Source organism: Chelonoidis abingdonii, chromosome 5 (assembly GCF_003597395.2).
Source record: "Chelonoidis abingdonii isolate Lonesome George chromosome 5, CheloAbing_2.0, whole genome shotgun sequence".
Taxonomy (NCBI): domain Eukaryota; kingdom Metazoa; phylum Chordata; order Testudines; family Testudinidae; genus Chelonoidis; species Chelonoidis abingdonii.
The window spans coordinates 120,896,913-120,922,896 of record NC_133773.1 but is presented as its reverse complement, the minus strand read 5'-3'; the positions used below and the strand labels follow the sequence as shown (position 1 = coordinate 120,922,896).

The 25,984-nt window shown below is 41.1% G+C and overlaps 2 protein-coding genes across 16 annotated transcripts in view; one reads left to right on the top strand and one right to left on the bottom strand.

The window, feature by feature from the left end:
• LOC116831746 (uncharacterized) overlaps positions 1-3,977 on the bottom strand; it is a 33,227-nt gene extending 29,250 nt beyond the window's left edge. For 7 of the 13 annotated variants that reach the window (XR_004375284.2, XR_004375283.2, XR_004375285.2 and 4 more), the window contains exons 1-2: positions 3,870-3,974; positions 3,134-3,198 (exon numbers count right to left, since the gene is read on the bottom strand). The gene's annotated coding sequence lies outside the window, so the exon portion shown is untranslated. Of the gene's footprint in view, positions 1-3,133; positions 3,199-3,869 lie in introns of all 13 variants that reach the window. The other 6 variants (XM_032791989.2, XM_032791991.2, XM_032791992.2 and 3 more) reach the window with 3 other exon arrangements.
• Positions 3,978-4,125: 148 nt separating this feature from the next.
• JAKMIP1 (janus kinase and microtubule interacting protein 1) overlaps positions 4,126-25,984 on the top strand; it is a 276,518-nt gene continuing 254,659 nt past the window's right edge. For 2 of the 3 annotated variants that reach the window (XM_032791976.2, XM_032791975.2), the window contains exon 1: positions 4,126-4,234. The gene's annotated coding sequence lies outside the window, so the exon portion shown is untranslated. The remainder of the gene's footprint in view (positions 4,235-25,984) is intronic. The other variant, XM_075066604.1, reaches the window with a different exon arrangement.

Here is a 25,984-nt window from a genome sequence, read left to right as displayed (position 1 = left end):
GTAGAGTCAGGACAACTCATAATGAAGACATTGCTATGCTGCGAGTGAGCTCCACACTTAAGAGCAGGTTCTTTAAGATCAGGGCATCAGTATTTAAAAAAAAATCACAACAAGATAAGAATTAAAGAGTTTATTTCCTTACTATTGAAATACCTTTTCTCTAGGAACATGGACAGAAGGAAATCAAAGTGCCTTTGTAATTCCAAACTATTTAGTTCTAAAGATAGTAAAAGACTTAATTATTTTATTTCAAAAGTTGCTTTTTACAGTCCCCCCAGTCCTGCTGCCATTGAACTAAATGGCAAAATTCCCATCGGCTTCAATGGAAGGAAGGCAGGACCTAACATTTCCCTGTCACATAGATGTGATATAGCAGTGATTCTCAACCAGGGTACATCAACTCATTTAGATATTTGCCTAGTTTTACAACAGGCTACATAAAAAACATTAGCGAAGTCAGTACAAACTAAAATTTTGTAAAATGACTTGTTTATACTGCTCTATATACTATACCCTGAAATGTAAGTACAATATTTATATTCCAATTGATTTATTTTATAACTATATGGCAAAAATGAGAAAGGAAGCAATTTTGCAGTAATAGTGCTGAGATACTTCTGGATTTTTAGGTCTGATTTTGTAAGCAAGGAGTTTTTAAGTGAGGCGCTGGTAGTCTGAAAAGGTTGAGAACCTCTGTTATATGGCAGCTTTCATATACAAGGTGTTCTCTGTCATATGCTTCACTAAGTATTGAAAAATTAGTCAAAATCTGGTAGCACAGTGCCTGAGGAGGCAGAAACAATCTATCAGCCACTGATCTTGACAAAGCAGTACTAGTCCCATGCATTTTTGTGACTGAGTGCAGGAAGTGAACACTTGGGTCTGTTTTACCTTATTTTACTGAGCAACAGGCTGCTGGTCAGGCTACTAGTTTTATATGATGTAGCATGAGATATGTAACCTTTACAAAGACAGATATCAAAGATGAGCAAAAAGGACCTGACTTTAATATGGTAGCCATGTGCGGCATTGAAACTAGACATCTTATTTGAATCAGAACAATAGCTGTATTGTGCTATAATGCAAGTGCTGCAATGGAAGTACTAGTTATGAGCCCAAATTCTGATGCAGAACATGATTATTACCCTATAGGTTCTTCCCCCTGGATCACAAAAGCATCCTCTCTCTTTGATGACATGAGCCTGGTACAAAAATTCTCATGAAGGACAATGGGACTAGATCATGTTGAATCCTCTGTATTCGTCACATTTATTTACATTTCCTATAAAACTAATATTTGGCATTCATGTAACGTCTTGAAACAATGGGAAGTATATAAGACCAGTTATGCTAATCAGGCCCTTTATAGACTTTACAGACTTGAGGCAAGAAGGGACCACAGTGATCATTTAAACTGACCTTCTGTATAACACAGACTAGAGGACTTCCTTGAATTCCTTCTTGTTTGGATGTTTCTAAATGATATGCTATAGTTTAACCTTGATTTAAAAATTGCCAGTGATGGAAAATCCACCATGATTGGTGGTAAATTGTTCCAACTGTTAATTACTTCTAAATGTTAAAAATTTGCACCTTATTTCTAGCCTAAATTTGTCTAGCTTCAACTTCCAGCCATTAGATCTTGTTATGCCTTTGTCTGCTAGACTGAAGGGCCATTTATTTTCAAACTTCTGTCTCCCATGTAGGTACTTCCAGACGGATCAAATCATTCCTTAACTTTCCCTTTGATATGCTAAACAGGTTGATCTGCTTGAGTCTCCCATTATATGGCACGTTTGCCACTCTTAATTATTGTTGGGACTCTTTTCTAAACTCTCTCCAATTCATCAACATCCTTCCTGAACTGCTGGCATCAGAGATGAACACAAGACTCCAGCAGTTACGCCAGTGCCAAATACAGAGGTAACATAACCTCTCTCAATATTACTGATTATACATGTTAGAATCTCTGTCACATAGGGCATAGCTGCCCTCTTGTATCACCTCCCAGCCAAGTGTTGTGCTGCAGGTGTTCCCTGCCTCAGTTTCCTCCCATGGGATTCATGTGACTCAGGCTCCCAGAGGGGACACGCTCAAAGTTTAGCTGCTGCTGTTAACAAACATTAAAGGGGGAGGGTTTCAGAGCCTGGCCTCTAGCCTGAGTCTGAAGAGCTATATTGTAGCTAAAAATCCCCATAGCCTGAGGGTCTAAGTCAGATGACATGGACCAGCTGTGGGTATTTAATTGCAGCGCAGACATGCCCTCTGACTCCGGCATAGAGCACTGACTCCCAGGCTATTTTCCTGGAGTCCTTCCACAAGAGCCCAACTTGCTTCTTATGATTTCTCTCAAAGGGAGTTCTCTCAAACCTGTTAAAATCACCCAGATGATCAGGACCAACTGCTGCTGCTGCTGGGGTAGATAATCTGGACAGATGTGGTTGAGCTCAGCTACTCAATTTATGACAGTGTATGTGCTGTGGGTTCATGTGACTTGACCCCTCAGTCCTAAATCTTTTTCAGAGTTGTTACTTCCTGTGACAGATTCTTCCATGCTCTAAACTTGGTCTCCATTCTTTGTTCCTAGATGGATGAGCCTACAGGTGGCTGAACTGAAAAATTTTTTGCTTTCACCCATTTTACCAACTGATCCAGAGTGCTCTGTAACAATGAACAGCAGAGGATGACAATACTGGAAAGTAGATATTCAAAAAGCAAAGCTCAAAGCTGTGCTCAAAGCCAATTTACAGCAGCAGATAAAAGTCACAGTCTGTCTAGGTCACAATAGAGCAGGCAAAAGCCTAGGCCTGGGAGCCTCCACCAGATACTATATTTAACAGCAGCCTCTAAATATAACAAGACTTTAGAAGGGATTAGAAACTACAACTGTCTGGCCTTGAGGAAAAAATGCTAGCAATTGCATTAAATTGACAATTGTGCCAAATATCTGTGGATTGTGATAGTGTGAAAAATAATAAAAGGAGACCTATGTATAGCATCTTCTTAGAATCTTAATACTTAAGAATCTAGCTGTCTGAAAGCTATAAGCAGGCTTCCTTAAGCCAGCAGTATGCCACCTACATATAAGTGGTGTTGAGGAACAAATATAACTGCTGTGCACACCACCACCTACCGCTTTTATAGCAGTAAGCCGCTGTGGTGAAAAAGAGGTGGGACACACCCTTTGCAGAAAGATGCCTATTGGACAAAGCACGGCAACAAAGGGAAATTACAGTGAAAAGTCTCGTTCATTGGGAGCCTTACGTTTGAGTTTGGCGTTAAAGGCCCGCTTTATCTGAGATGCTGATTGTGCCGCGGGGTTTAGTCGGCAAGTAGTAATACAACTCCTGGCAGGTAGTGGGGCGCTATAGCAATGCCAACAGCATGGCCCCACCAGCAAGCGATCTGGCCGTTCTGCTTCCCGGGGAACAGGAGGGGCTCGGAGCGTCCCGTGAGCGCTCTGGCAGTCCCGCTGACTGCCCCGCTCCTCGGGCGGCCTGTTTCTGTGCAGACTAGCCGGCCCAGGCAGGCTCCGCGCAGCAGGCGCTGTGCACCGGAGGGGGTGAGGAGAACGAGGATTGCCTCCACCGGGGCTGGGCCCCGGGCGTACCACTAAGCCCCTCGCCCATACTGCTCCCTACGCCGCCCTGCCAAGTCCCCGCCCTGGCGCAGCCACGCACCTGCTCCGAGCTAGCGCTGCCCAAGCCCCTTTCCAGCGCGTGCAATCCCGCCCCGGCGTGGCCGCCGCCCCCTCCTGCAGCGCGGGGGTAACTCTGCACCCATGAGCTAGGCCAGCCCCGGCGGCCGCCCCAGCTCGCCCGCCCACAGCAGCAGCCNCGGCTCTCCCCGCCCCGGCCTCGCCTCCTCACCCGCCCGCTGGAGGGAGGCGCGGCGCGGCGGCCGTTCCCCCGGGCCCAGGCGGCCGGAGTTGTAGAGGGAGTCGGTGGGCTGTGAAGGGACTGGAGGGGCTGCAGCAGGGGCGGGCACCGTGCGGGGAGCGGCGCTCTCCGCCTCCCGGAGGCGGGTCGGCAGTGACAGCTAGAGAGCATGGGCGGGGCCCGAGCCGGACTCTAGGTACAGACACTGGGCGGCGCGGCGCCGCCTGCTCCCCGGCTGCATCCAGACGGCGCTGTAGCCGCAGCGCCAGGTTCCTCCGGGGGCAGCGTCCCAGGGACCGCGTAGGAATCCCGGCGGGCAGTTGGCTCTGCTGCGGCGCTGGTGAGCGAGCCGGAAGGTAGGGGGCGAAGGATGCTACTGCTGGGCACGGAGCTTTTAATGGCGTGGGGCGAGTGGGTACCAAGTGCCGCCCTGGTGGGTGGGCACGACTGGGCTGTATGCCAGGCTGCTCCTTTCTATCCCCCGTCTGTAGCCAATTGCGAGTGGGGCCCCCCTTCCCCGCCCACCCTTCTGCCCACTGCGAGCTGGACCCGGCGCCGGGACCCCCGGCCCTGCTGGGTGGGTTGCAGTAAGTTGCGCTGCCACCTCCAGCACCGCCATGAGCAGAGCTGTGGGATCCACCTTGCTGCATTCATCCACCGGGCTGCTGCTTACTGCGGAAAGCTGCCTCCTAACTCCCCCAGCCATCCCCACTCAGGAGGCTGTGGAGTGGCCGCCGGTGCTAGCCTTTCAGATGCTCATCCTGATGCAGGATCGTCTCACTGTACAGCGGAATGTGGTCTCCACCCCTCTGCAACTCTGGAGCAGCCATCAGAAGAGCTGGGGTGGGGCTGGGGAGCGGCTTCTTTAAAAGGGATTTCATCGCTCCTTAGGTGCCATTGTCGACCCCTTTAAAGTGGCGGTGGGGACCCCCCCAAAAAAAACTCTGAGCGAGATCGCAAAGCTCCTTTGCTCCCCTCACTGCTCTGTTCTGGAGAGGGAGCTGGCATGAATGAGCTGGAGCTATTCCTCTAGCTCTATCCATCTCACCTTCAGAGTGGGGGTGGGACAATTGTACTATCTATGTCTATATATCCATTCCTCTGTTTATTTCCTTTTTAATTGGTATGACAGTACTTGACACAAACCTTGCTTTCCTTAATTTCAATGGGGACTATTCATTTGAGAGAGGCCAACAGGATTTGGACACAAAACTGCAAGCCCTACAAGCATGGAATTCCCCCTGAAGTAGATAAGAGGCCTGCACTTAGAGGATTTGCAGGATAAGGCCTTCATTTATGCAAGGCGTTCAGAGGGTGGTGGGGCTCAGGTACATTTATATAATGTATTTGCTTTAAAGCACACCATCGGTTGTCTTCAATTTCCTTGTCTGTGTCAACATTTAAAAAACAAACCGCTCCTGAAATTTGGATGAGTAGTTTGGACATCTATTTTCAATGTAATTCCTGTTTGTTGGCTTGTCTATATATCTTTTAATGACTGACTGACCGATTTGAGAACTGTTTTCTTTTCCCTCGCCCATCCCCCTTCACGTTGGCATCACAAGCAGCCTTCAGATTTTAGGCCTCTGCAACTGCATGGAGCTCAGTGGAGAAGAAGGGGTTAATTTTTTATTTAAAAAGGGAAGTGAAGGAGGGCATAGTTCTCAACCAACAAGTATGCAATGTTTTTCTGATTATTATGCTGTTAAATATTTACAATTTGTCACAGTTATCATCCAACCATAGATCATTAGTCCCTTAAATGATTCAAATCGATTCAAATGTAACTTGTTGCCTGCAAATAAAAAAATGCCATCAATGTAAAACAAACAACCCTTCCCCTACCCAACCCCTTCCAACCTCCTAATAAAACTGATTTTGTAAAATGCATCTAGTGAACTTTATGGCTGGGAAGAAAATTAATTCCACTTCCTTTCAAGATTCTTTCTCTTTTGTGACTTTCCCTCACAGAGATCATTATCATGTTCTTAGGCCTTGCTCCTGCAAATATGCATATATGGTATCTCTTTTTACGTGATATTGAAACTAGTGATCTACTGATAGCTGACTACTGATCTACTGATACTATATACATGTTATGTTTCCAGGAGTGGCGTTTCTGCTCTGACTTCCGTACATCTTAGGTGGCGGAGGCAAAAACTGCACTTCATGGTTTGCCCCAGTGAAGTGGTGCAGTTGAGGAGCTAAAGGGAACGAATGTATTCAGGGATGTTGGATGCTGGCACTGTGCAAGGGGGCATATGGGGTATACAATACGTACATTTATTGACTGCTACCTATGTGACTATATATCGGTGTTGATTATATAATTTAATGGGGCCTTGGCACAAAAAATCTTTAACTTTGAGGTAAGTTGCTACACTGCACAGCTTTCCAATGCATACTCTAAAAACCAAGGAAATAAGCAAAGTCATTTAATGCTCGACCTGTGGTTTACTCATCATTTTCCCTTCTCATCTTCCATTTTCTCTATCCACCCACAACCCACCATCATTCTGAACAACTAACAGCAGCCTTAATTCCAGCTATAAATAGCATATACCAGGGGTTCTCAAACTGGGGGTCAGGACCCCTCAGGGGGTCATGAAGTTATTACATGGGGGGTCAAGAGCTGTCAGCCTCCACCCCAAACCCTGCTTTGCCTCCAGCATTTATAATGGTGTTAAATATACTAAAAAAGTGTTTTTAATTTATTAGAGGCGTGCCACTCAGAGGCTTGCTATGTGAAAGGGGTCACCAGTACAAAAGTTTGAGAACCACTGACATACGCCAACAGACACAAATATGAAGATTTCATCTCTAATTTGTACATTAAAAATTAATACCAAATATAGGATAATCATTAACATACATCACCCACTCATATACGTTTTCCTAAACAATACAGAAAAACGTATCTCACAGCCATCATTACCTAACTCATTCTCTCACCCCAGTAAAACAACTGCAGAGCTATGCATGATGTAAGTTAGGGAAGTGATACCAACCCAATATTTTTCCAAGATACAGCTGATTTTTTGTAAGAGAATTTTTTTCTTTTAAAAATGGCCTCTTTTCAGAAATGAAATGAAAAATTTAGCAAAAAAAAAAAGGTGCTCTCTTTCAATTTTTTAAAATTTTCACAACTTTTTATTTTGAAAAACTATTCTGAAAACCTAGTTCCTGATAAATGGAGAATTTCTTTAATGGTTTCAACTAAAAATGCCAAGGGAAAAAATGAAGAATACATTCTGAATTCTGAAAAACAGAAACAATATAATATTTTGTGTATATGTGAATGAGTATATTTTGGAGTTTTTAACCCACTGTATTCCAGGGACAGTTATGTCCGCTGGAGGCTTTGTGTGAATTATGGTGAATTTTGGAAAAAATTTTACCGTGAATATCTTAATTCAAGACTTCTGAAGGCTTCAGTAGCTCAGTTCCTCATCTAAAGTCCTATGTCCTCTCCCTTTTTACTCTATTGGGACCTACAGTTTAAGTGAAGGGGAAGCACACAGAGTTCATAGACTCATAGACTCATAGGTCAGAAGGGACCAATATGATCATCTAGTCTGACCTCCTGCACAAGGCGGGCCACAAAACCCTACCCATACACATTTATAACAACCCCTAACCCATGACTGAGTTATTGAAATCCTCAAAATTATGATCTGAAGACCTCAAGCTGCAGAGAATCCACCAGCAAGCGACCCATGCCCCACGCTGCAGAGGAAGGCGAAAAACCTCCAGGGCCTCTGCCAATCCGCCCTGGAGGAAAATTCCTTCCCGACCCCAAATATGGCGATCAGCTAAACCCTGAGCATGTGGGCAAGACTCACCAGCCAGCACCCAAGAAAGAATTCTCTGCAGTAACTCAGTTCCCATCCCATCCAACATCCCCTCACAGACCATTGAGCAGACTTATCTGCTGATAATCCAAGATCAATTGCCCAAATTAAACTATCCCATCATATCATCCCCTCCATATACTTATCAAGCTTAGTCTTAAAGCCAGATAAGTCTTTTGCCCCCACTACTTCCCTCGGAAGGCTGTTCCAGAACTTCACTCCCCTAATGGTTAGAAACCTTCGTCTAATTTCAAGTCTAAGTTCTCTTACTCCTGTTGCTGTATTCAGGGACAGTTCTGAAAATCCATTCTCTTAACCTTCTGGAGTATGGAGTTCACTTTTCCCTTTATGAGATGAGATGGGAAAATTTTGGCACAGAACTCTTCTTATGCCTGGGTCCCTTATCTCTCCCCCAATCTAGAGGTAATGTATTTCTCTACGCAACCTTCTCTGAATTTTACATACTCTTTCATTAATATGGTATGTGTGTAGTTTTTACATATATATTTTGGGAGGCACCTGTCTCTAAGTGAATTTAGAGTGTGGAGGGGCTGGGAGAAGGCAGTTTGTGAAATCAGGAATATAGAGTGAAAAGTTATCTTGCCTGCTGTTTGATGCTTGGTTTTGCTACTTTTGAGCATATCACTATATAGTCACAGTGCATTTTGTTAATTGTTCACACAGTCTCCATAATATGATGAGAGACTGTGGAGGGGAATTTTTTTTGAAATTAAGGGAAAAAACACAGTTGGGCCTCCTGGCAATCTCTAATTTATCTACCTCCCCATCCTTTGGCTTTGTGGAAGGATTTTGTTAAATATATGTAGACTTTTTTTTTTTTTTTTAATGTTCCACTATATTTACTTGGGGTTTCTCCTGATTCACTGAAACTACATTTCTGAGGTCAGGAGCCTGGAAAGATTAGCAAAGGACACGTGACTTAAAGGAGTATGTAAGATGCCTTTAGAAACAAATAAACAAATTACTAGTTTAGTGAGCTTCATTTCCTCCAGGTAGTATAGTTCAGTGTCTTTGTTTAAGTCGGTCTAATGGTGGGGAATGGTTGAAAATGAAGGAAGTTCTCTGGCATTACAGGCTTATTTTTTACTTTTATTTTTTTGGAGGTGCGGGGGTGACTGGTGTGAAATGCTAGCAGCAAAGATAATTTGATCTGTTTTCTTACTAAGATCTGGTACTATCAATTTAATTTTTTTTCTGGAGGTGAAACTCTGATAAATCTATCAATGTAAAGGTTAAAAAAGAGGAGCTATCTGCTTGGTTATCTCTGTGTGAACCTCTTTCAGGTGTTGCTAACTGCAGCCCCAGTTAACTGCACAGGTGCAGGTTCTGTTAGTGCAGCTCATTGCAAGATCAACTCAGCAACTCTCTTGTTTGCTTTGTCAAGTTTTATCCTGTCTCACTCTTTTTTTACTTTCTTTCAGACTGTTTTAGCAATCTTTTGCCCAAGCTGCAGTTTCCCAAGTTGAAACTCATGTATGTGTCATATTTCAAAGTGCCATTTTAATTCAGCCATAGTCCCTCTTTACCTTTTGAGTATTTTGGAGCCACTCTAGAAGGGTAGGCTGTCAAATATTTCCAGTCACCCTTGTTTTATTTTAACTGTTACCTCTTTGTTCTGCACGGAAGTGTCATTGGCAGTGTGACGCTGCTGCATGTTGTAGTTTCGCTTTTGCTTTAGTTTGAATTTTCAGCATGTACTGAAGAGGAAATACATTGTCTTCTGGGAATATCCTCTACAGGATGCACATATGTTACTTCTGTTAAAGCTAATGGGAATTACATGTATACATTTTGAGCTTTACCCACTTCTCTCCTTGCTTTGATTTAGCTATTCAGGTAAGAATGAGGAACATTTTTTTTTTCCTCTCTGTGAAATTTTGTTCTAGTATCCTGTCATCATCTTGTTTTAAATCAAAGTAACCTAGGTGGCAGCTTGCTGGCCCTTGAGACTGAATTCCTTTCCTTTATCCATATAATGGGAGCAAGAACAAGCAGCTATAGTGCAATCTTCTGTATGCTTCTCTGCCAGTGTTGCCTTAGCTGTGTTCTGTAGTGACCACATGTAGATTGAGGGGTGTTTCATTCTGTTCGTTGGGACTTCCCAAGATGGTGACAATTGCAATGATTTTTTTTATGTGGATTCCTATTGTGAGGTCACAATAACACTTCATATATGCTGTCAGATGCTATTTAAACCCCTGCCTATCTGGGCTGGATTTGAACTGATGGGCTAAAGATGCAAGGTTCCCTATTCCATTACCAATCCCCTATACCATCTTGTCCCTGTCCTCACTATCTCCTTTTTCTTTTCCAACTGACAATTGCAGAGGAGTGGGAAATAATCTCCCTTGTACCTTGAATCTAAGCAGATACATATAGGCGAGTATGGGGGTGTGTGTCTTTTTTTCTGATACTGTGATTTTATATTTGGCTTTGGTCATTAGTTCTGAATAGCCCTGAAATTCAGAATACTTTCTTCATTTAATCTTTTCTGCCCTCCCTATGTATGAAACTGCACTTCAAATTCCATCCCATAGAGTGGAGAGAATTATCTGTGATGATGATATTGATGTAGGTCGGCTTCCTTAAACTGATTGCTGAGGTGTTGGAAGATGATGCTGTGAGTATGAGGCAAACCCTCCTCTAAAGGTGAAGAGCATCACTCTTACAGTGCTTCCAGCCTGCACAGATGCAACCTAACAGATGCGCATTGGAGAACATAGTCCCAACTATACATATAAAACGATGGGGTGTAAATTAGCTGTTGCCACTGAAGAAACAGATCTTGGAGTCACTGTGGATAGTTCTCAGTAAACAACCACTCAATGTGCAGTGGCAGTCAAAAAGGCGAACAAAATGTTGGGAATCATTAAGAAAGGGACAGATAATAAGGCAGATAATATCATTTTGCCTCTATATAAATCCATGGTATGCCCGCATCTTGAATACTGTGTGCAGGTGTGGTCGCCCCATCTCAATAAAGATATATTGGAATTGAAAAGGTTCAGAAAAGGGCAACAAAAATGGTTAGGGGTATGGAACAGCTTCTGTATAAGAGATTAATAAGACTGGGACTTTTCAGCTTGGAAAAGAGATGACTGAGGGCAGATATGATTGAGGTCTATAAAATCATGTCTGGTGTGGAGAAAGTAGATAAGGAAATGTTATTTACTCCTGATAACACAAGAGCTAGGGGTCACCAAATGAAATTAATAGGCAGCAGGTTTAAAACAAATAAAAGGAAGTATTTTTTCACACACTGCATAGTCAACCTGTTGAACTCTTTACCAGAGGATCTTGTGAAGGCCAAGTCTTATGTTTCAAAAAAGAACTAGATAAATTCATGGAGGATAGGTCCATCAAAGGCAAGTCGCCATGATGAGCAGGGACGGTGTCCCTAGCTTCTGTTTGCTAGAAGCTGGGAATGAGCAACAGAGTATGGATCACTTGATGCTTACCTGTTCATTCCCTTTGGGGCACATGGCATTAGCTATTGTCGGAAGACAGGCTATTGGGCTAGATGGACCTTAGGTCTGACCCAGTATGGCTGTTCTTATGTTCTTAACTGCATCTTGACCTTTCCATTGGAACAGTTCCAGTCTTCATCTTTCATTAACAGCTGGGTGGCACTGACTTGATGTAGGCTTTGTTATAACTGTTTTCTTCTTCACTGGATTCCATCCGAATACATTGCAGATCTTTCTTTCTAAAGAAGAATCCATTCACATGCAATCTCTCTCCAATTCCTTGACTTTTTATTTAAATCAGAAGTGCATTCTGTCCTACTTGTACATATTAGCTCTCATGAGAATTGTTTTAAGAAAGATGAGTGCAAACAGAATTTCACTAAGGGAAACTAAGAGCATTCAGTGGATCAGCATGAATGATAGACTTAGAGAAACTCATTCACTGCATCTGTTCAACACAATCCCTTAACTTTGGCTACTACTGTATCATAGAGATTATAATGTCTGGAGTTCTTTCAGAGTAAAGAGTAAACTTTATTTTTTTTCTTACATTAAATAGTGTAAACGTTGTCCAGTGTTTTAGCTCTCCAGATCTTAACCTACATATTTATTATTATTTATTATTAATAATAATTTATTTATATGAATGTGTTTTGTCTTTCTCCACTTAACACACATTTTATTTGTTTCTTTGCTAGTGAGGAAATATTTTTGTAGGTTTTATTTTTATATTCTTTTTGTCTGTTAAGAATATGACAATCAGGGCTGTCATGAAGAATGTTAACAGCTTTGGGAACTTCAGTTTTACACTGATGTCAGAATTGGGAAGCGGGGTCGGGGGATTGTTCCATCTGGACTTCTGTAGTCCTGACTCTCCTGGTGCAGGAAGTATGTGACTGGCTGAGAGGTGAATGTGCTAAACTGAGTGGAATTTTGAAGAATCTGGCTCTCAGACAGCAATGACTTAGAATGTTTGTTTTTTTCCCTGTAGTTGTAGGGCAGTGGTTCTCAAAATTTTGTATTGGTGACCCCTTTCACATAGCAAGCTTCTGAGTGTCACCCCCCCTTATAAATTAAAAACACTTTTTAAAATATATTTAACATTATTATAAATGCTGAAGGCAAAGTGGGGTTTGGGGTGGAGGCTGACAGTTCACGACCCCCCATGTAATAACCTTGTGACTCCCTATACATCCCGACCCCCAGTTTGAGAACCCCCAAGGGTATTATGCATGTTACTTTGTCTTTTTCCTTGACTCCTTAGGCAGTCCCATTTTTTATTTTTGTGGAATTTCTGCATGGCAGCATTTCTCATTTGTTGTTTGTTATGGCATTGTACTAAATAGGAAGCTTTGACAGCCTCTGGTTTTTGTAGTAAGCTTGTAGGATTTTTCACTCACAGTAGCATGCTACCTGAGGACTGTGTGGCCAATAGTCTTGCCTTTACATTAGTAGTCTCGTCTTTACATTAATAACAACAAAGGCAAAATACCCGGGGAAAATTTCCTGGCATAACTATAGCAAGAAAATAATATTCTTCTCTAGCTATTCCAGAATAACTCCCTTTTTAGACTCTCTACTCCTAAATAAAAGCATCTTTAATCCAGGATTTCAGAACAGCTATCCCACTATAGCTATGCCAGTTAATGTCCTTGAGTTGACAAGCCTGAAGAGGTTCTGTGGGAAATGGATATGTTGGTGAGTGTGAGAGAAACACAGACTGGATAAGTAGTAAAAGAATGTGAGTGGAAAAAATAGGAAGGAGTGGGTGTCTGAGTAGGTAACCTTGTTGATGAGATGGGAAAATTTTGGCACAGAACTCTTCTTATTCCTGGGTCCCTGTCCCTGCATAGACACGCCCTAGTATAAAAATCTTGCTCCAATTTCTATTACTTCTCCATGTTGAAGATAATTTTCAATTGGTGAAATTCAGCCAGGGCAGAGGACCTTATGTCCCACTTCAGCCTTTAAAGGGCAAATACTATTAGGGCCCTGATCCAAAGCCCACTAAAATTAATTGGAACCTAAGGGTACCAAGGCTTTCATCCAACTTAAGCTTAAGGAGTGAATAAAATGGTGCACAGAGCCTTCTTCCCAGAGTACATTTTATCCAGTATGTTAAAATGTGAGATTGTGGAATGCTTCTAACAGGGCTGCTAGCTATATCAACTATATATCAGTCAGAACAACTGCTGTATGCCCAACTCACCAAAGGAGAAAGGTAATGGAGAGGCCAAAAGAAAGGCTTTAAAGATACCCTCAAGATAAACATCAAAAGATGTGGCATCGACACCACACGCTGGGAGACAGCAGCTCAGGACAGGGATAACTGGCGAAGACTTGTTAGAGAGGGAATGTCCACTTTTGAGGAAAATTGCCTTGCCCTGGTCACAGAAAAATGCCAGAAAAGAGGAAAGACAACTGTCACGCAGCAATCACAACCCAACCCTGTCTTCCAATACCACCTGCAGTGTCTGCCAACGAGCCTCTGACTCAAGGATCGGACTTCTTAGCCACCAAAGGACCCATGAAAACTAAAACCTTTGAAAGAGATCATTCTCAACCTCGAGGGATCGCCGACTATATATCAGTCATCAATGCTGGTCTTAAAGGGGCCCTGTCAAGTTAAAATATGCATGTTCTTTAAACAAACACAACCAACACTTTGCATTTCTAACAACTGCTTAGATTGTTAAAAGCGAATGAATTTAAAGAATTCAAGTCTTCACTTATGCATTTCATTCTCTGATTCTCCAGTGCTAGAACAGTGTCACAGGCAATGCAGTACAATGTTTAGATCCAAGCAAACAGTTTGCTTTGAATTAAAAATGAAAATTGTGATAATGTTTCTAACAATATTGGGCTGTTCAAGGCTCTTATTCTGCAGTTTGTTGTGGCTGGATTTTTTTCATTTGTGTGGAGCCCCATTGATTTTAGTCCTGTCATATACAATGAATTGCAGGATCAGGGCCTGAATCTTTACTTTAATAAAAGGAGAAACAATCTTGTAATTTGAGTGTAAACACTCTGTTCCTCTCTTGAATCAGGCTGATGGGAATAGTAAGCTATGCGCAGAAACATTATTTCATTTTCTGATGTCAGAAGAGTTTGATCTGCTTGGAATAATCACTGCAGAAATATGTCAAGGAGACAAACCTGTCAGTCTGTTCCCCATAATACAGAAAGCACAGTTCTGAAAACTGGTGCTCGTTTCACGTATTGGCATGGCAGGAAGAAAACAAATTATTTTGTTAGCTTTCATATGAGACATTGGTCTAGCGGGAGAATGCCTTGTGCCTCATGTAAATACCATAGGTATGTACAGTAGGAGCTCTTGCTTGTCTTTGCATTTTATAGCCATCACTTATAAAGCTCTCCTTTTGAGAAAAAGAACTTGTTCAGATGCTTTCCTCCTGGCCCCCAGGGTAATCTGCTTTTATTTCACAGTACCTTTAGTAAAAAAAAATTTCCTCCTACATAACCTGCTTTTTCATTCACTGCTGTTCTCTTCCTCTTCACTCATGATAAATATCAGCCTCCTGTGTCAAATGCAGTTAAGCTTTTCCAGTACGTAGTGCATTCGAAGTTTTCTCTGTTATATAATGTACACTTTTTCCACTTCTCCTCCAATGAGATTGTCCTTATAAGACTGAGTTAGTGACATAGATGTTTGGGAGTAGTGTGTGGTATCAAAATGATTATAAGAATTTATGTGATTTGATTATAATAATCTTGTATGGATTTATATTTGTATTCAGATTATGCTACATGGCCATAACTTCATATTTATTTAAACGTGTAGCTTTTATTACTGTTGACAAACATGCCTTTTTTTGTCTTTCTGAATTCAGTATAATCTTTTGTATATGAGGATATCAGGTTGTATATTATATAATTAACAGATACCATGCAATGTCTGTGTTTAATTAAATTTCTCTAAGTGTGGGTACAGCTAGAAGAGCGACCCTAAAAACTGTAACACTTTTCTCAAGGTGTCTGCTCTGTGTGTGTCCAAGTAATAGTTTTCTTTAATAACAAACCTCTAATGTTCACACTAGCAAGGGTTTCAGCTGTGCTCTTAGCATCAGGCCTCCATCACCCTTCTACCTTTCATTCCATGGGAAAACACTCGGTGGATAGACCCCTTCGGAGTTCTAAATGTGTTATGGTTCTTCTGTCCAGAGGGCTGGGGTGCAGAGGCCATGTAGTGGGGCATTAGAACATTTCTGCATGCTGTGGATCTGTGTAGCAGCACCCAGGAAGTGGGACTCATACATCCCTGGCAGTGTGGCTCCATTGTCTTGGACTAGGTGAGAAGAGATATGGCACATGCCAGGGCAGACTAAAGTCTGCAGTAGTGGCCATGTTGGTACCTATAAAGGTGGAGAGGAGTCTGTCCTCCACACCTATGGAGATGCTGAGTACAAAACGCCAAGTGAATGGCTCTTGCCAGGCGATTGAGAATTTGGTCCTTGTTGAATTATTTTCACTGGCTGGGTATAAGAGATAGAATTCATTCGTGTGTGACCACTCTCCTCTACTCCTGCATGAATTTGCATTGTTGGTACTTAAAAAATCACCTCCTCACTTGCCAACTGACCAACTCTGATATAGAAGTTGGAAACAAAATAGACATTGAACTTGATGTCTTGTTTTTAGTTATTTTTGTGACTAACCAAACTGTTAGTAAATCTGGATGATATTTCAGAAAAATGAAAATAATATAGTGTTGCCACATTTAAAGGAGAAAAGAGTGTAGTGGTTAAAGTCAGAGAGAAGCCCAGTTGATGAGTTCAGGGTAATTAAAATAGTAATCCTTCAAGCTCTATGCTGCATGGTCATTTGTAACCACTGGAAAGATATTCATGGCTTCTTTAACAAAAGAGATGTTGGATTTAGTTTTCCCCTTGCTTTATGTGTTGCTGTTACACATTCCCTTGTACACTCTCTGTCACTTTCCAGGTGCTTATGATATGCCTGAAATATAATTCAGGAAATCTTGGGATGGTAATCTTAACAAAAATAGTCTTCGTGCTGAGACATATCCCAGACTATTGTCCGGATAGAAGTGTTTGGACTGCATATTCATGATTAAAAGGCAGTACCTTGACTGATTGATTGACCACGTGGTAGAAGAGATAATAGGATTCACAGCTGCCTGATTCCCATCACAGAACAAATCTCTGATCTGTTTGTATGTAATAGTTAAACAAGCTTAGGGCTCAGGCTGCCAGTCACCAAATATATTCTTTTCCTCCCTTCCTCCATACCGTTTTTACCCTAATCATTTTTTCAAAATAAAGCCATTTATTTCTTCAGTCACTACTCTTTCTGATAACATATCTTAGTAAAATAAGTGTAAACTATTTATCCTCTGAAGCAGTTTTGTATTTGGTTGATAGAGGGATACATCGGTGGAAGAATTTTTCACTGAACGATAGCCTTAGCTTTGCTGAGACATAATTACCATCTGAAGCCAAGATTCTGTGTTTGTTTTTTGCTGGCCTTGTTTGGCTTTTAGAATTCCATGTCTCCGCTTCATCCCTGTCCTAGCTGATGTTCTCCTTTTCTTGAAATCTGCTGACCTGATGCAGCAGCAGAGACTTGAATCAGAAGACCTGAGAGAAGATGTGGAAATTTAAAATCCTGGGTCTCTGAACACTGCTTTTTGTGAAGCGCATCTCCAGTATAAAATAGCACCCATTATGGTGATGCAAAGTAGCAATTTATCACTAGAAACAGTGTTGAGAAAAATAGCCACTGTTACTGAGAGACTTCTAAGGTAAATGAAGATGATCTATATAACACATACCCTTCAAGTCTGTTGAATCATGTCCTATTTAGAGTGCAGCATATAAAGTACATTAAAAAATTGATGATAATATAAGAACATAAGAACGACCATACTGGGTCAGACCAATGGTCCATCTAGTCCAGTCTTCCGACAGTGGCCAATGCCAGGTGCTTCAGAGTGAATGAACAGAACAGGCAATCATTGAGTGATCTATCCCCTGTTGTTCACTCTCAGCTTCGGGCAATCTTGGCTGTAACCAAACACAGAAACATTAGATATGGATCTTCATGTACTAAACTGATAAGCCACTCATCATGTCACATTCTTAAATTTTTTTTTTGTTAGCGGTCTTCTTCCTTTTCCCATCCCAAGCTGTGATATCACTATCTCCTGCATTGTGTCTTGTCTTTCCAGTCCCACAAACTGTGTGTTTTCAAGGGGTCAGGAAGGGGTTCTGTGGCAAGTGGCCTGGGTCTAAAATGCATGTTTATGAGCATTTTCCTCTCATTTTCCTCTCACTACCCTTTTATTACCTTTTCTTGCTATTTCACATATGCCTTTTGTCACTACAGCTGTCCTTCTGCACGAAGGAGTGAACTGAGCTCCCTTTAGTGTTTCATTAATGTCAGTCCTGACCATCTGGCAGATGTTGTTGAATGACAAAAGGCTGACCTCCTCCCACAGATGATCTGTAATGCCCTGTGCATTTGCCATGTTGGTGGGTGAATGACAGAGCCTGAAACTGGAAAGAATGTTTCCGACTGAGTGCTTCCTTTAGGAAACTAAACTGTTCATATGAAAGAATGTTTGTGTCCTAAGGTTTTAAGGCCAGAAGGGACCATTACAATAATTAATCTGATTTTCTACAAAACAGGCTGTAGAACTTCACACAGTAATTCTTCCATCAAGTCCAATAACTTGTAATTGAACATATAGAAAGGCACCCACTCTGAATTTAAAGACCCCAAGTGGTGGAAAATCTACTTCTTCCCTTGGTAAACTAATTCAGATGGTTAATTATTCTCATTGTTAAACAGTTCAGAAAGTCTCTTAGTTGAGATAGGCAATGTGGCCTCTTGGATAGAGCACTGGACTAGTACTCTTGGCACCTTGGTTCTGTTCCTGGTCCTGCAATCAGTTTGTTGGGTGACCTTGGGCAATTCATGTCACCTCCCTGTGCCTCGATTTCCCCATCTGTATAATGGGGAAAATGATACTGAGCTCCTTTGTAAAGTGCTTTGACTTCACTGATGAAAAGTGCTATGGATAATCTATGTGGTGTTATGATATTAGTAGCAGTAGTCTGGCTAATTTACTGCAAAGAAAAATAAACCTCCCATGTTGCAAATGTGAGTTAATGGAGAAAGAAATTATCATGCATGTATTAAATATATTGATGATCAAAATCTTTAACTGGAGAACTCTGTACATTGTGCAGCAATTTCAGACAAATAGATTGTTCTCCCTGTTGTTTAGAAAGAAGAAAAATCAGTGGTCTTGCTGCCTGGCATAACTGGTTTAGGCTGCGGTAACTCATTAGAAGATTCTAAAGTATGCAGGATTACATAGATGGGACCCTATCTTGTCAAGTTAAATATAGTGCACTGTGATTCTACTGTAAAACTAATATGTGGACAATCCAAAGACACCCTACTGTAGCTGGACAAATTATCTGACTTGTTTACCTTTATGGCAATTTAAAAACATAGCAATTTTTAAAAAAGTGAGGTGCAGACAAAATTGCTCCTGGTTTCTTTATTCATTATATGTTTTTTTCCAATTTATGTGGATTCAAAATTAAACATTATTTGTATTTATTTATTTATTTACACCTCTATCTCGATATAATAGTGTCCTCGGGAGCCAAAAAATCTTACCGCGTTATAAGTGAAACCGCATTATATCGAACTTTCTTTGATCCGTGGAAATGTGCAGCCCCACCCCCCAGAGCACTGCTTTACTGTGTTATATCCAAATTCATGTTCTATTGGGTCACGTTATATATAGGTAGAGGTTATTTTGTGATTTAAATATTCATTAGCTATTCAGATACAGTGCAGCTATTTGACCACAGATATATGGTCACTCCAGACTTGTCACTCTGGACACGTCTCTTCATCTCAGTATACCTACTAATAAAAATACAATCAGCACGACCAAGAAGTGGATCTGACAATTCATTTCTCATGATCGTTCATTGATATAGTCAGCATCCCTTGCTATGTCTTAGGGTCTGATTCTGAGAGTTGCTGCTAACAAGTGCAGAGATAAGACTAATTATGAAAATTCATCAATACAAATACATTATTTTGTTCCATTTTATTTCCATTATGTAGCACCCCATGAGACAAAAGAAAAGAAGTTTCTGACTCAAAGAATTTTTATGAACATGATCCTGAGAGTTGCTGAGCTCCCATTGAAATCATGTGTCCGATCCTTCACTCTTTGTAGTTGACAAAAGCAGGATTGGACCCATAGAATAAGCTGACAGATATCTGACCTGCATATTTCATACAGTATCATGCACACCTAAATGCTATATAAATAATGTGGAACAAAATAGCTTGTTAATTATTTATATTGCCAGATATTTATAAGCAATGTTATCTATGCACTTACCAGTTTTATGTTTCAAGTTAGAATATCTTTTTACAGTATAGGAGACTGATGATACTAATTACAGTCAGAGCACAAACCAGAGAGGTATTAAACAAGTTCTTCATCTCCCAAAGCTGTTCAGTCTTAACCTACAGCCAAAAAACAATTAATGACTATTCGTTTAACTGCAGTATGCATCATTGTCAAATGAGAAGTGAATACATTCGGTGTACATAAGAACAACCCATGGGTCAGAACAATGTTTCATCCCGTCCAGTATCCTGTCTTTCTGTGGTGGCTAGTGCCAGGTATTTCAGAGGGAATGAACAGAACAGGGCAGTTTGTTGAGCAGTCCAACTCCTGTTGTCCAGTCCCAGCTTCTGGCAGTCAGAGGCTAAGGGAAACCCAAAGTATGGGGTTGCTTCCCTGGCCATTTTGGCTAATAGCCATTAGTGGATTTATCCCCATGAACTTATCTAATTCTTTTTTGAACCTAGTTATACTTTTGACCTTTTCAACATTCCCTGGCAACAAGTTCCACAGGTTGACAATGCATTGTGTGAAGAAGTAATTCCTTATGTTTGTTTTAAACCTGCTGCTTATTAATTTCATTGGGAGACCCTTGGGTCATGTGTTTATGTGAAGGGGTAAATGACACTTTCTTAATAACTTTCTCCGTACCATCCATGATTTTATAGACCTCTGTCATATCTCCTCCCCCCCCCTTAGTTAACTTTTTTCTAAACTGAAAAGTCCCCGTCTTTTTAATCTCTCCTAATTTGGAAGTTGTTTGATGCTCCTCATCAATTTTCATCACCTTCTCTGCATCTTTTCTGATTCTAATACATCTTTTCTGAGATAGAGCAACTAGAACTGCATGCAGTATTCAAGATGTGGGTGTACCATGGATTTATATAGTGGCATTATGTTTTATTATCCATCCCTTTCCTTAACATTTCTGACATTCTGTTAGCTTTTTTGACTGCCCCTGTATATTGAGCAGACAGAGAACTACCCACAATGACTTCAAGATCTCTATCTTGAGTAGTAACAGCTAATTTAGACCCCATCATTTTGTATATGTAGTTGGATTTATGTTTTCCAATGTGCATTACTTTCATTTATCAACACTGAATTTCATCTGTCATTTTATTGTCCAGTCACCCAGTTTTGTGAGATCCCTTTGTAATTCTTGACAGTCAGCTTTGGATTTAATGACCTTGTGTAATTTTGTAGTGTCTGCAAATATGCTGCCTCACTGTTTACCCCTTTTTTCAGACAATTTATGAATATGTTGACCAGCACAGGTCCCCATACAGATCCTTGAGGGACCCCCGCTATTTACCTCTGTGCATTCTGAAAACTAACCATTTATTTCTACCCTTTGTTTCCTATCTTTTAATCAGTTACTGATCCATGAGAGGACCTTTCCTCTTATCCCATGACTGCCTACTTTGTTGAAGAGCCTTTGGTGGGGGATCTTGACACAGGTTTACTGAAAGTCCAAGTACACTATATTCACTGAATCTATAGTCTATATGTTTTTGACCCTCTTAAAGAATTCTTATAGATTGTTGAGGCACGATTTCCCTTTACAGAAGCAGTATTGACTTGATCCCAACATATCGTGTTCATCCATGTGTCTGATAATTCTGTACTGTAGTTTCAATCAGTATGCCTGGTACTGAAGTTAAGCTTACCAGCTTGTAATTGCTGGGAGCCTTTTTTTAAAAATCGGCATTACATTAGCTATCCGCCAGTCTTCTGTTATAGAGGCTGGATTTCAGTGATAAGGTACATATCATACCACAGTTAGTAATTCTGCAATTTCATATTTGAGTTCTTTCAGAACTCTTGGTTGAATACCATCTGGTCTTGTTAACTTATTACTGTTTAATTTATCAATTTGTTCCAAAACCTTCTCTATTGACACCTGTAATTGGGCCTTGTAGGTTATGATTATTCACATTAGTCAGATAAACTTAGTGCACTCTTGTCAATGTCTTTGTTTTTAGAAGGTTACAGTTTGGCATTAGGTTGTGGGGAATCTTATTCTACATAACTAGCTGAAGAAGAAAAACAAGTGGCTGCAGACAATAGAAGAGTCTTGGTGGATCCTGGGGCCTGACTGAGAGCCCATTGAGGTCAAATCAAAGACTCCCTTTAACTTCATTAGGTTTTGGACTGGGGTAGTCTAATAGATTTAATCCTTTCTTTGGTTAAACATCTCTTTTAATAGAGTTTAAAGGGTTCAGCTTAGTTTTGTTACATCAGGAATCAGATTTCCCTGATATAGTGTCAGTTTCCAGCAGAGAATGCATGAGACCACAAGCATCAAAGATTTGAAATTTTTCTCCGGTAATAGTGGTGTCATCCTAGTTACTAGTGGATATTTGTCCAAATCTAAAAATCAACACACAATTAATCACGACTGAAAGCCTCTGCTCAAGACTAGAATAGCAGAGATGATGTATAGTGAGGTCAGAATTCATAATGCATGGCGAAGCTTGTGTGAAGAAGCTTGCACAGTGCATAGCTCCATCTGGAGCAATCAGACCATAAAGTTAATCAAGCACTAGATTAATCCAAAATCTTAAATGAACTGATAAAAAAGAAATTATTTACTAATTTAAAAAAAAGGTTTTAAATTTATGGAATACGATGACCTAGAATTGTGGAAACCCTATTTACTATGCATACAACAACATTTTTGCTCATTGGGATACTTTCATTAGAAACACATCACATTTTTGTGACAGTCCTTGGGAGACTATAGTAAAATTATTCCTAGAGCACTCATTAGGACAATTCAAACTATGTAATGTAAAATCATGTAGCAGTTCTCAGTTCCTTAAAGGTTAAGTAAAGGGATTAAAATCTATCGCTGTGGCTCTTTCTTTCAAGGGAAAAGGCATCTGATTCTATTTCACATATGAAATGTTTTCAGTTCTCAAAGTTGTGTGTAAAGGTGCTATTATTGTAATACCTGTTGAATGGCAAGACACTTGGTCTTTTCTAAGCATTCTAATAGTTTGAGGACTTGTCCTAGTTTTCTTCCATTCACCATCTGTCAGCTTTCCATAAGCCATGCTGTCTAATAATTAAGGGTCTGGTTGGCACTGGATATAATTTATTAACCTTGGCTTTATCTGTAGCTTGGCTAAAGTTGGATTTTTTTTACGTCCTTGATTAGCTTGCTACGTAGAGCTTGTGTTTACAATAAAACAGGATATAAAATTGCATTGCACTAATACTATGCTAGGTGTTAAAATGAGAGTCTAAATTCAGTTATCATGCTTCACAGCTACCTGCAGATGTTTCAGAAACATATCTAAGTTGTTCCCTTAAAAATAAATACAGAGTTGTTTTTTCTTTTAATGTACTTGCAGGTTTCGCTTTTACATGGTTAAATTCCTGCTAGACACAATATAATCACACAAAAAAGTTAGGTTGATCAAAGGTTTTGAGGCTACATAGATCCAGACCCTCTTTGGAATTAGGTATACATTTCCACATCATATATTTTCTTCCAAATATTTAAAGCTAATAAACAGTGTATAATCTAAACCTTTGTTGTTAGCAGTTAGTCTCACTTCTGTATAAAGAAATTGCATCTCTCCTAGTTCCTAAATTCTTTTTTCATACAATATTTTAATGTGACCTTGAAATTAACTAGTATCATTTTTCCTAGTCCATTTATAAGATTGTATATGATGATTAGGGCACTGCAGTTGTTTAACACTGTAGTATTTCATGATTAGTCCTACACACTCTGTTGAAATTCTGAGGAGGATTGGTCCTATGGTTAAGGTACTAGATAGGGGCACGAGAGGCCTGGGTTCTGTTCCTTGCTCTGCCAAATTCTTCCTGTGTAATCCTGGGCAAGTCACTTAGGGCAAGAGTTTCCAAAGTGATTTTAGGGTGTTTCAGTTTTTGGTTTCCCAACTTGTGATACTGTAACGAAATCCTTATTTTTCAGAGGGATGAGTGTTTAGCACTTTCTTTAAAGGAGCATGCTTTTCAGACTCTTCTGCAGAGCACCCAAAAATAAGGGTACCTAAGGTACACAGATTTCCCGTCTTAAAATAAGTGTCCAGAATAACTAGTCACTTTTGAAAATCTTGACTTTGTAATCTTTCTGTACCTCAATTTCCCATCTGTTAAAAGTGGGTAATACTTCCTTTCATAGAATCATAGGGCTGGAAGGGAACTTGAGAGGTCATCTAGTCCTGTCATCTTTGTCTTACCTATTTAGATTATTTCTTCAAGTCAGGAACTATCTCATACAGTAGAACGAAAAACCTTTCTTAGAGATGCTTAAAATGTTGATCTGACTTTTTGCTGCATGTTGGGTTGTGTCTCAGTGATTATGGGAAATGTATATTGATGTACATTGAGTTGGGACGTGTTTTGAGTTCTTTCATCCTTGATTATTGCTAGATGCAGCTCTACACACAGGCATCAGTGTTGGAAGATACAAGTGGGACTAATGCTGTACATCATTGGTTCTAAACTAGGGGTGTCCTGGGGGGCTCTGAGCAAGTTTCAGTGGAGCTGCCAAGCAGGGCCAGCCTTAGACTCACTGGGGCCCAGGGTAGAAAGCTGAAGCCGTGCCACATGGGGCTGAAGCCAGGCTCCTGAGCCCTATCACCCGGGGCTGAAGCTGAAGCCTGGGCAACTGTAGCTTTGTGGGAGCCCCATTGCGTTGCTTGCTACCCCCTAACACCGGTCCTGGCTTTTATATGCAGAGAATCAGTTATTGTGGCACAGACGGGCTGTGGAGCTTTTATAGCATGTTGGGGGGGGGGGGGCCTCAGAAAGAAAGAGATTGAGAACCCCCTCCGTACGTCGTATTTTGAGACGGAGAATGCTTAGACATATCAGTATTATTCAGATTAATGCAATACTCTTTTATTACCTTTTGAAATATCCTGACTTATTTTCTGCATCACTATTTATATTAGGCTAATGAGTCCTTTTAAGCACTTAAATAGGAAATATGCTAACACTGTTACAATGAAAATTTTTAGCCACCATTTAAAAACTGATTTACCAGTAGTTATCATACTTAATCTTGAGTGAATCTTAGATGTCACTTTGTGGCAACTTGAGGCAAGTTTTGAGTTTTTAATGATTACCAATCCTTGTCTATCTTGTTTTGAGTAAGATGGATGTTGGCCCCAGTCAAAAGAGCACAGTCATACTACTAAATAAATCCATGGTGTACCCACATCTTGAATACTGTGTCCACTTCTAGTCGCCTGATTTCCAAAAGGATATAGTGGAACTTGTTGTTATGACCAAAAGTGTGATGGAGTTTAAAAAAAACCTCTTGATGAGTTAATGGAGGCTATGTCTCTCAGTGATTGTTAGCTAAGATAGTCATGGATGCAATCCCATGCTTGGGGTGACTCATAACCTCTGTCAGAAACTGTGGGGCAGAGGGCGAAGACAGATATGGATCAGAACTGCATTGTTCAGTACACTCACACTGAAGTTCTGGTATAAGCTACTGTCAGAGACAGGATACTGGGCTAGATGGGCCATTAATTTGACCCAGTATGACAGTTCTTATATTCTAGTGAGAGACTCCATTCCTGTTGATGTTCGTGGGAGTTGGATTGGACCCATAATCCATCTTTTTCTATCTTTTTAAATATATTTTTATTTTGTAGTGTATTTGGGTACTTGTGAAAGATGCAGTTGTCCCTATAACACACTGCTACTGCTCCTCTTTCTTATTTTCAAGGGATCACTTCTAACCATGAGTAGTTCATTAATCATTCAAGTCTTTGACTACTCTGAGATGCAGCAAGAATTTCATTTGTGATAACTTTATTGTGATATAGACCAGTGGTTTTCAAACTGTGGGTCGTGACTCAGTACTGAGTCACAGAATGTTGGGCACTGGGTTGTGGTGGCTCTGGTCAGCGCTGCTGCCTGGGCCTTTAAAAGTCCCATTGATGGTGCTGCCCAGCTAATGCAGGCTATGCCTACCTGTTGTGACACTGTGCTGTGCCCCGGAAGGGGCCAGCAGGAAGTCTGGCTCCTAGGCGGGAGGGGCCATGGGGCTCCCTGCGCTGCCCCTGCCCCCAGTACTGGCTCTGCACTCCCACTGGCTGGGAACCGGCCAGTGGGAGCTGGGGGAGGGAGAGACAGTGCCTGTGGGCGAGAGCTGCACGAGCTGCTTGCATGCCTCTGCTTAGGAGCTGGACCTGCTTCCTGGCCGCTTCCAGGGCGCAGTGCGGTCCATGGTGCCAGGGAGCTGCTGGAGGTAAGCCCATGCCCCATCCTCTGCCTCAGCCCTGAGTCCCCCCATACCCAGAGTCCCTTCCTGCATCCCAAACCCCTCATCCTATTGCCAATAATTTTTTT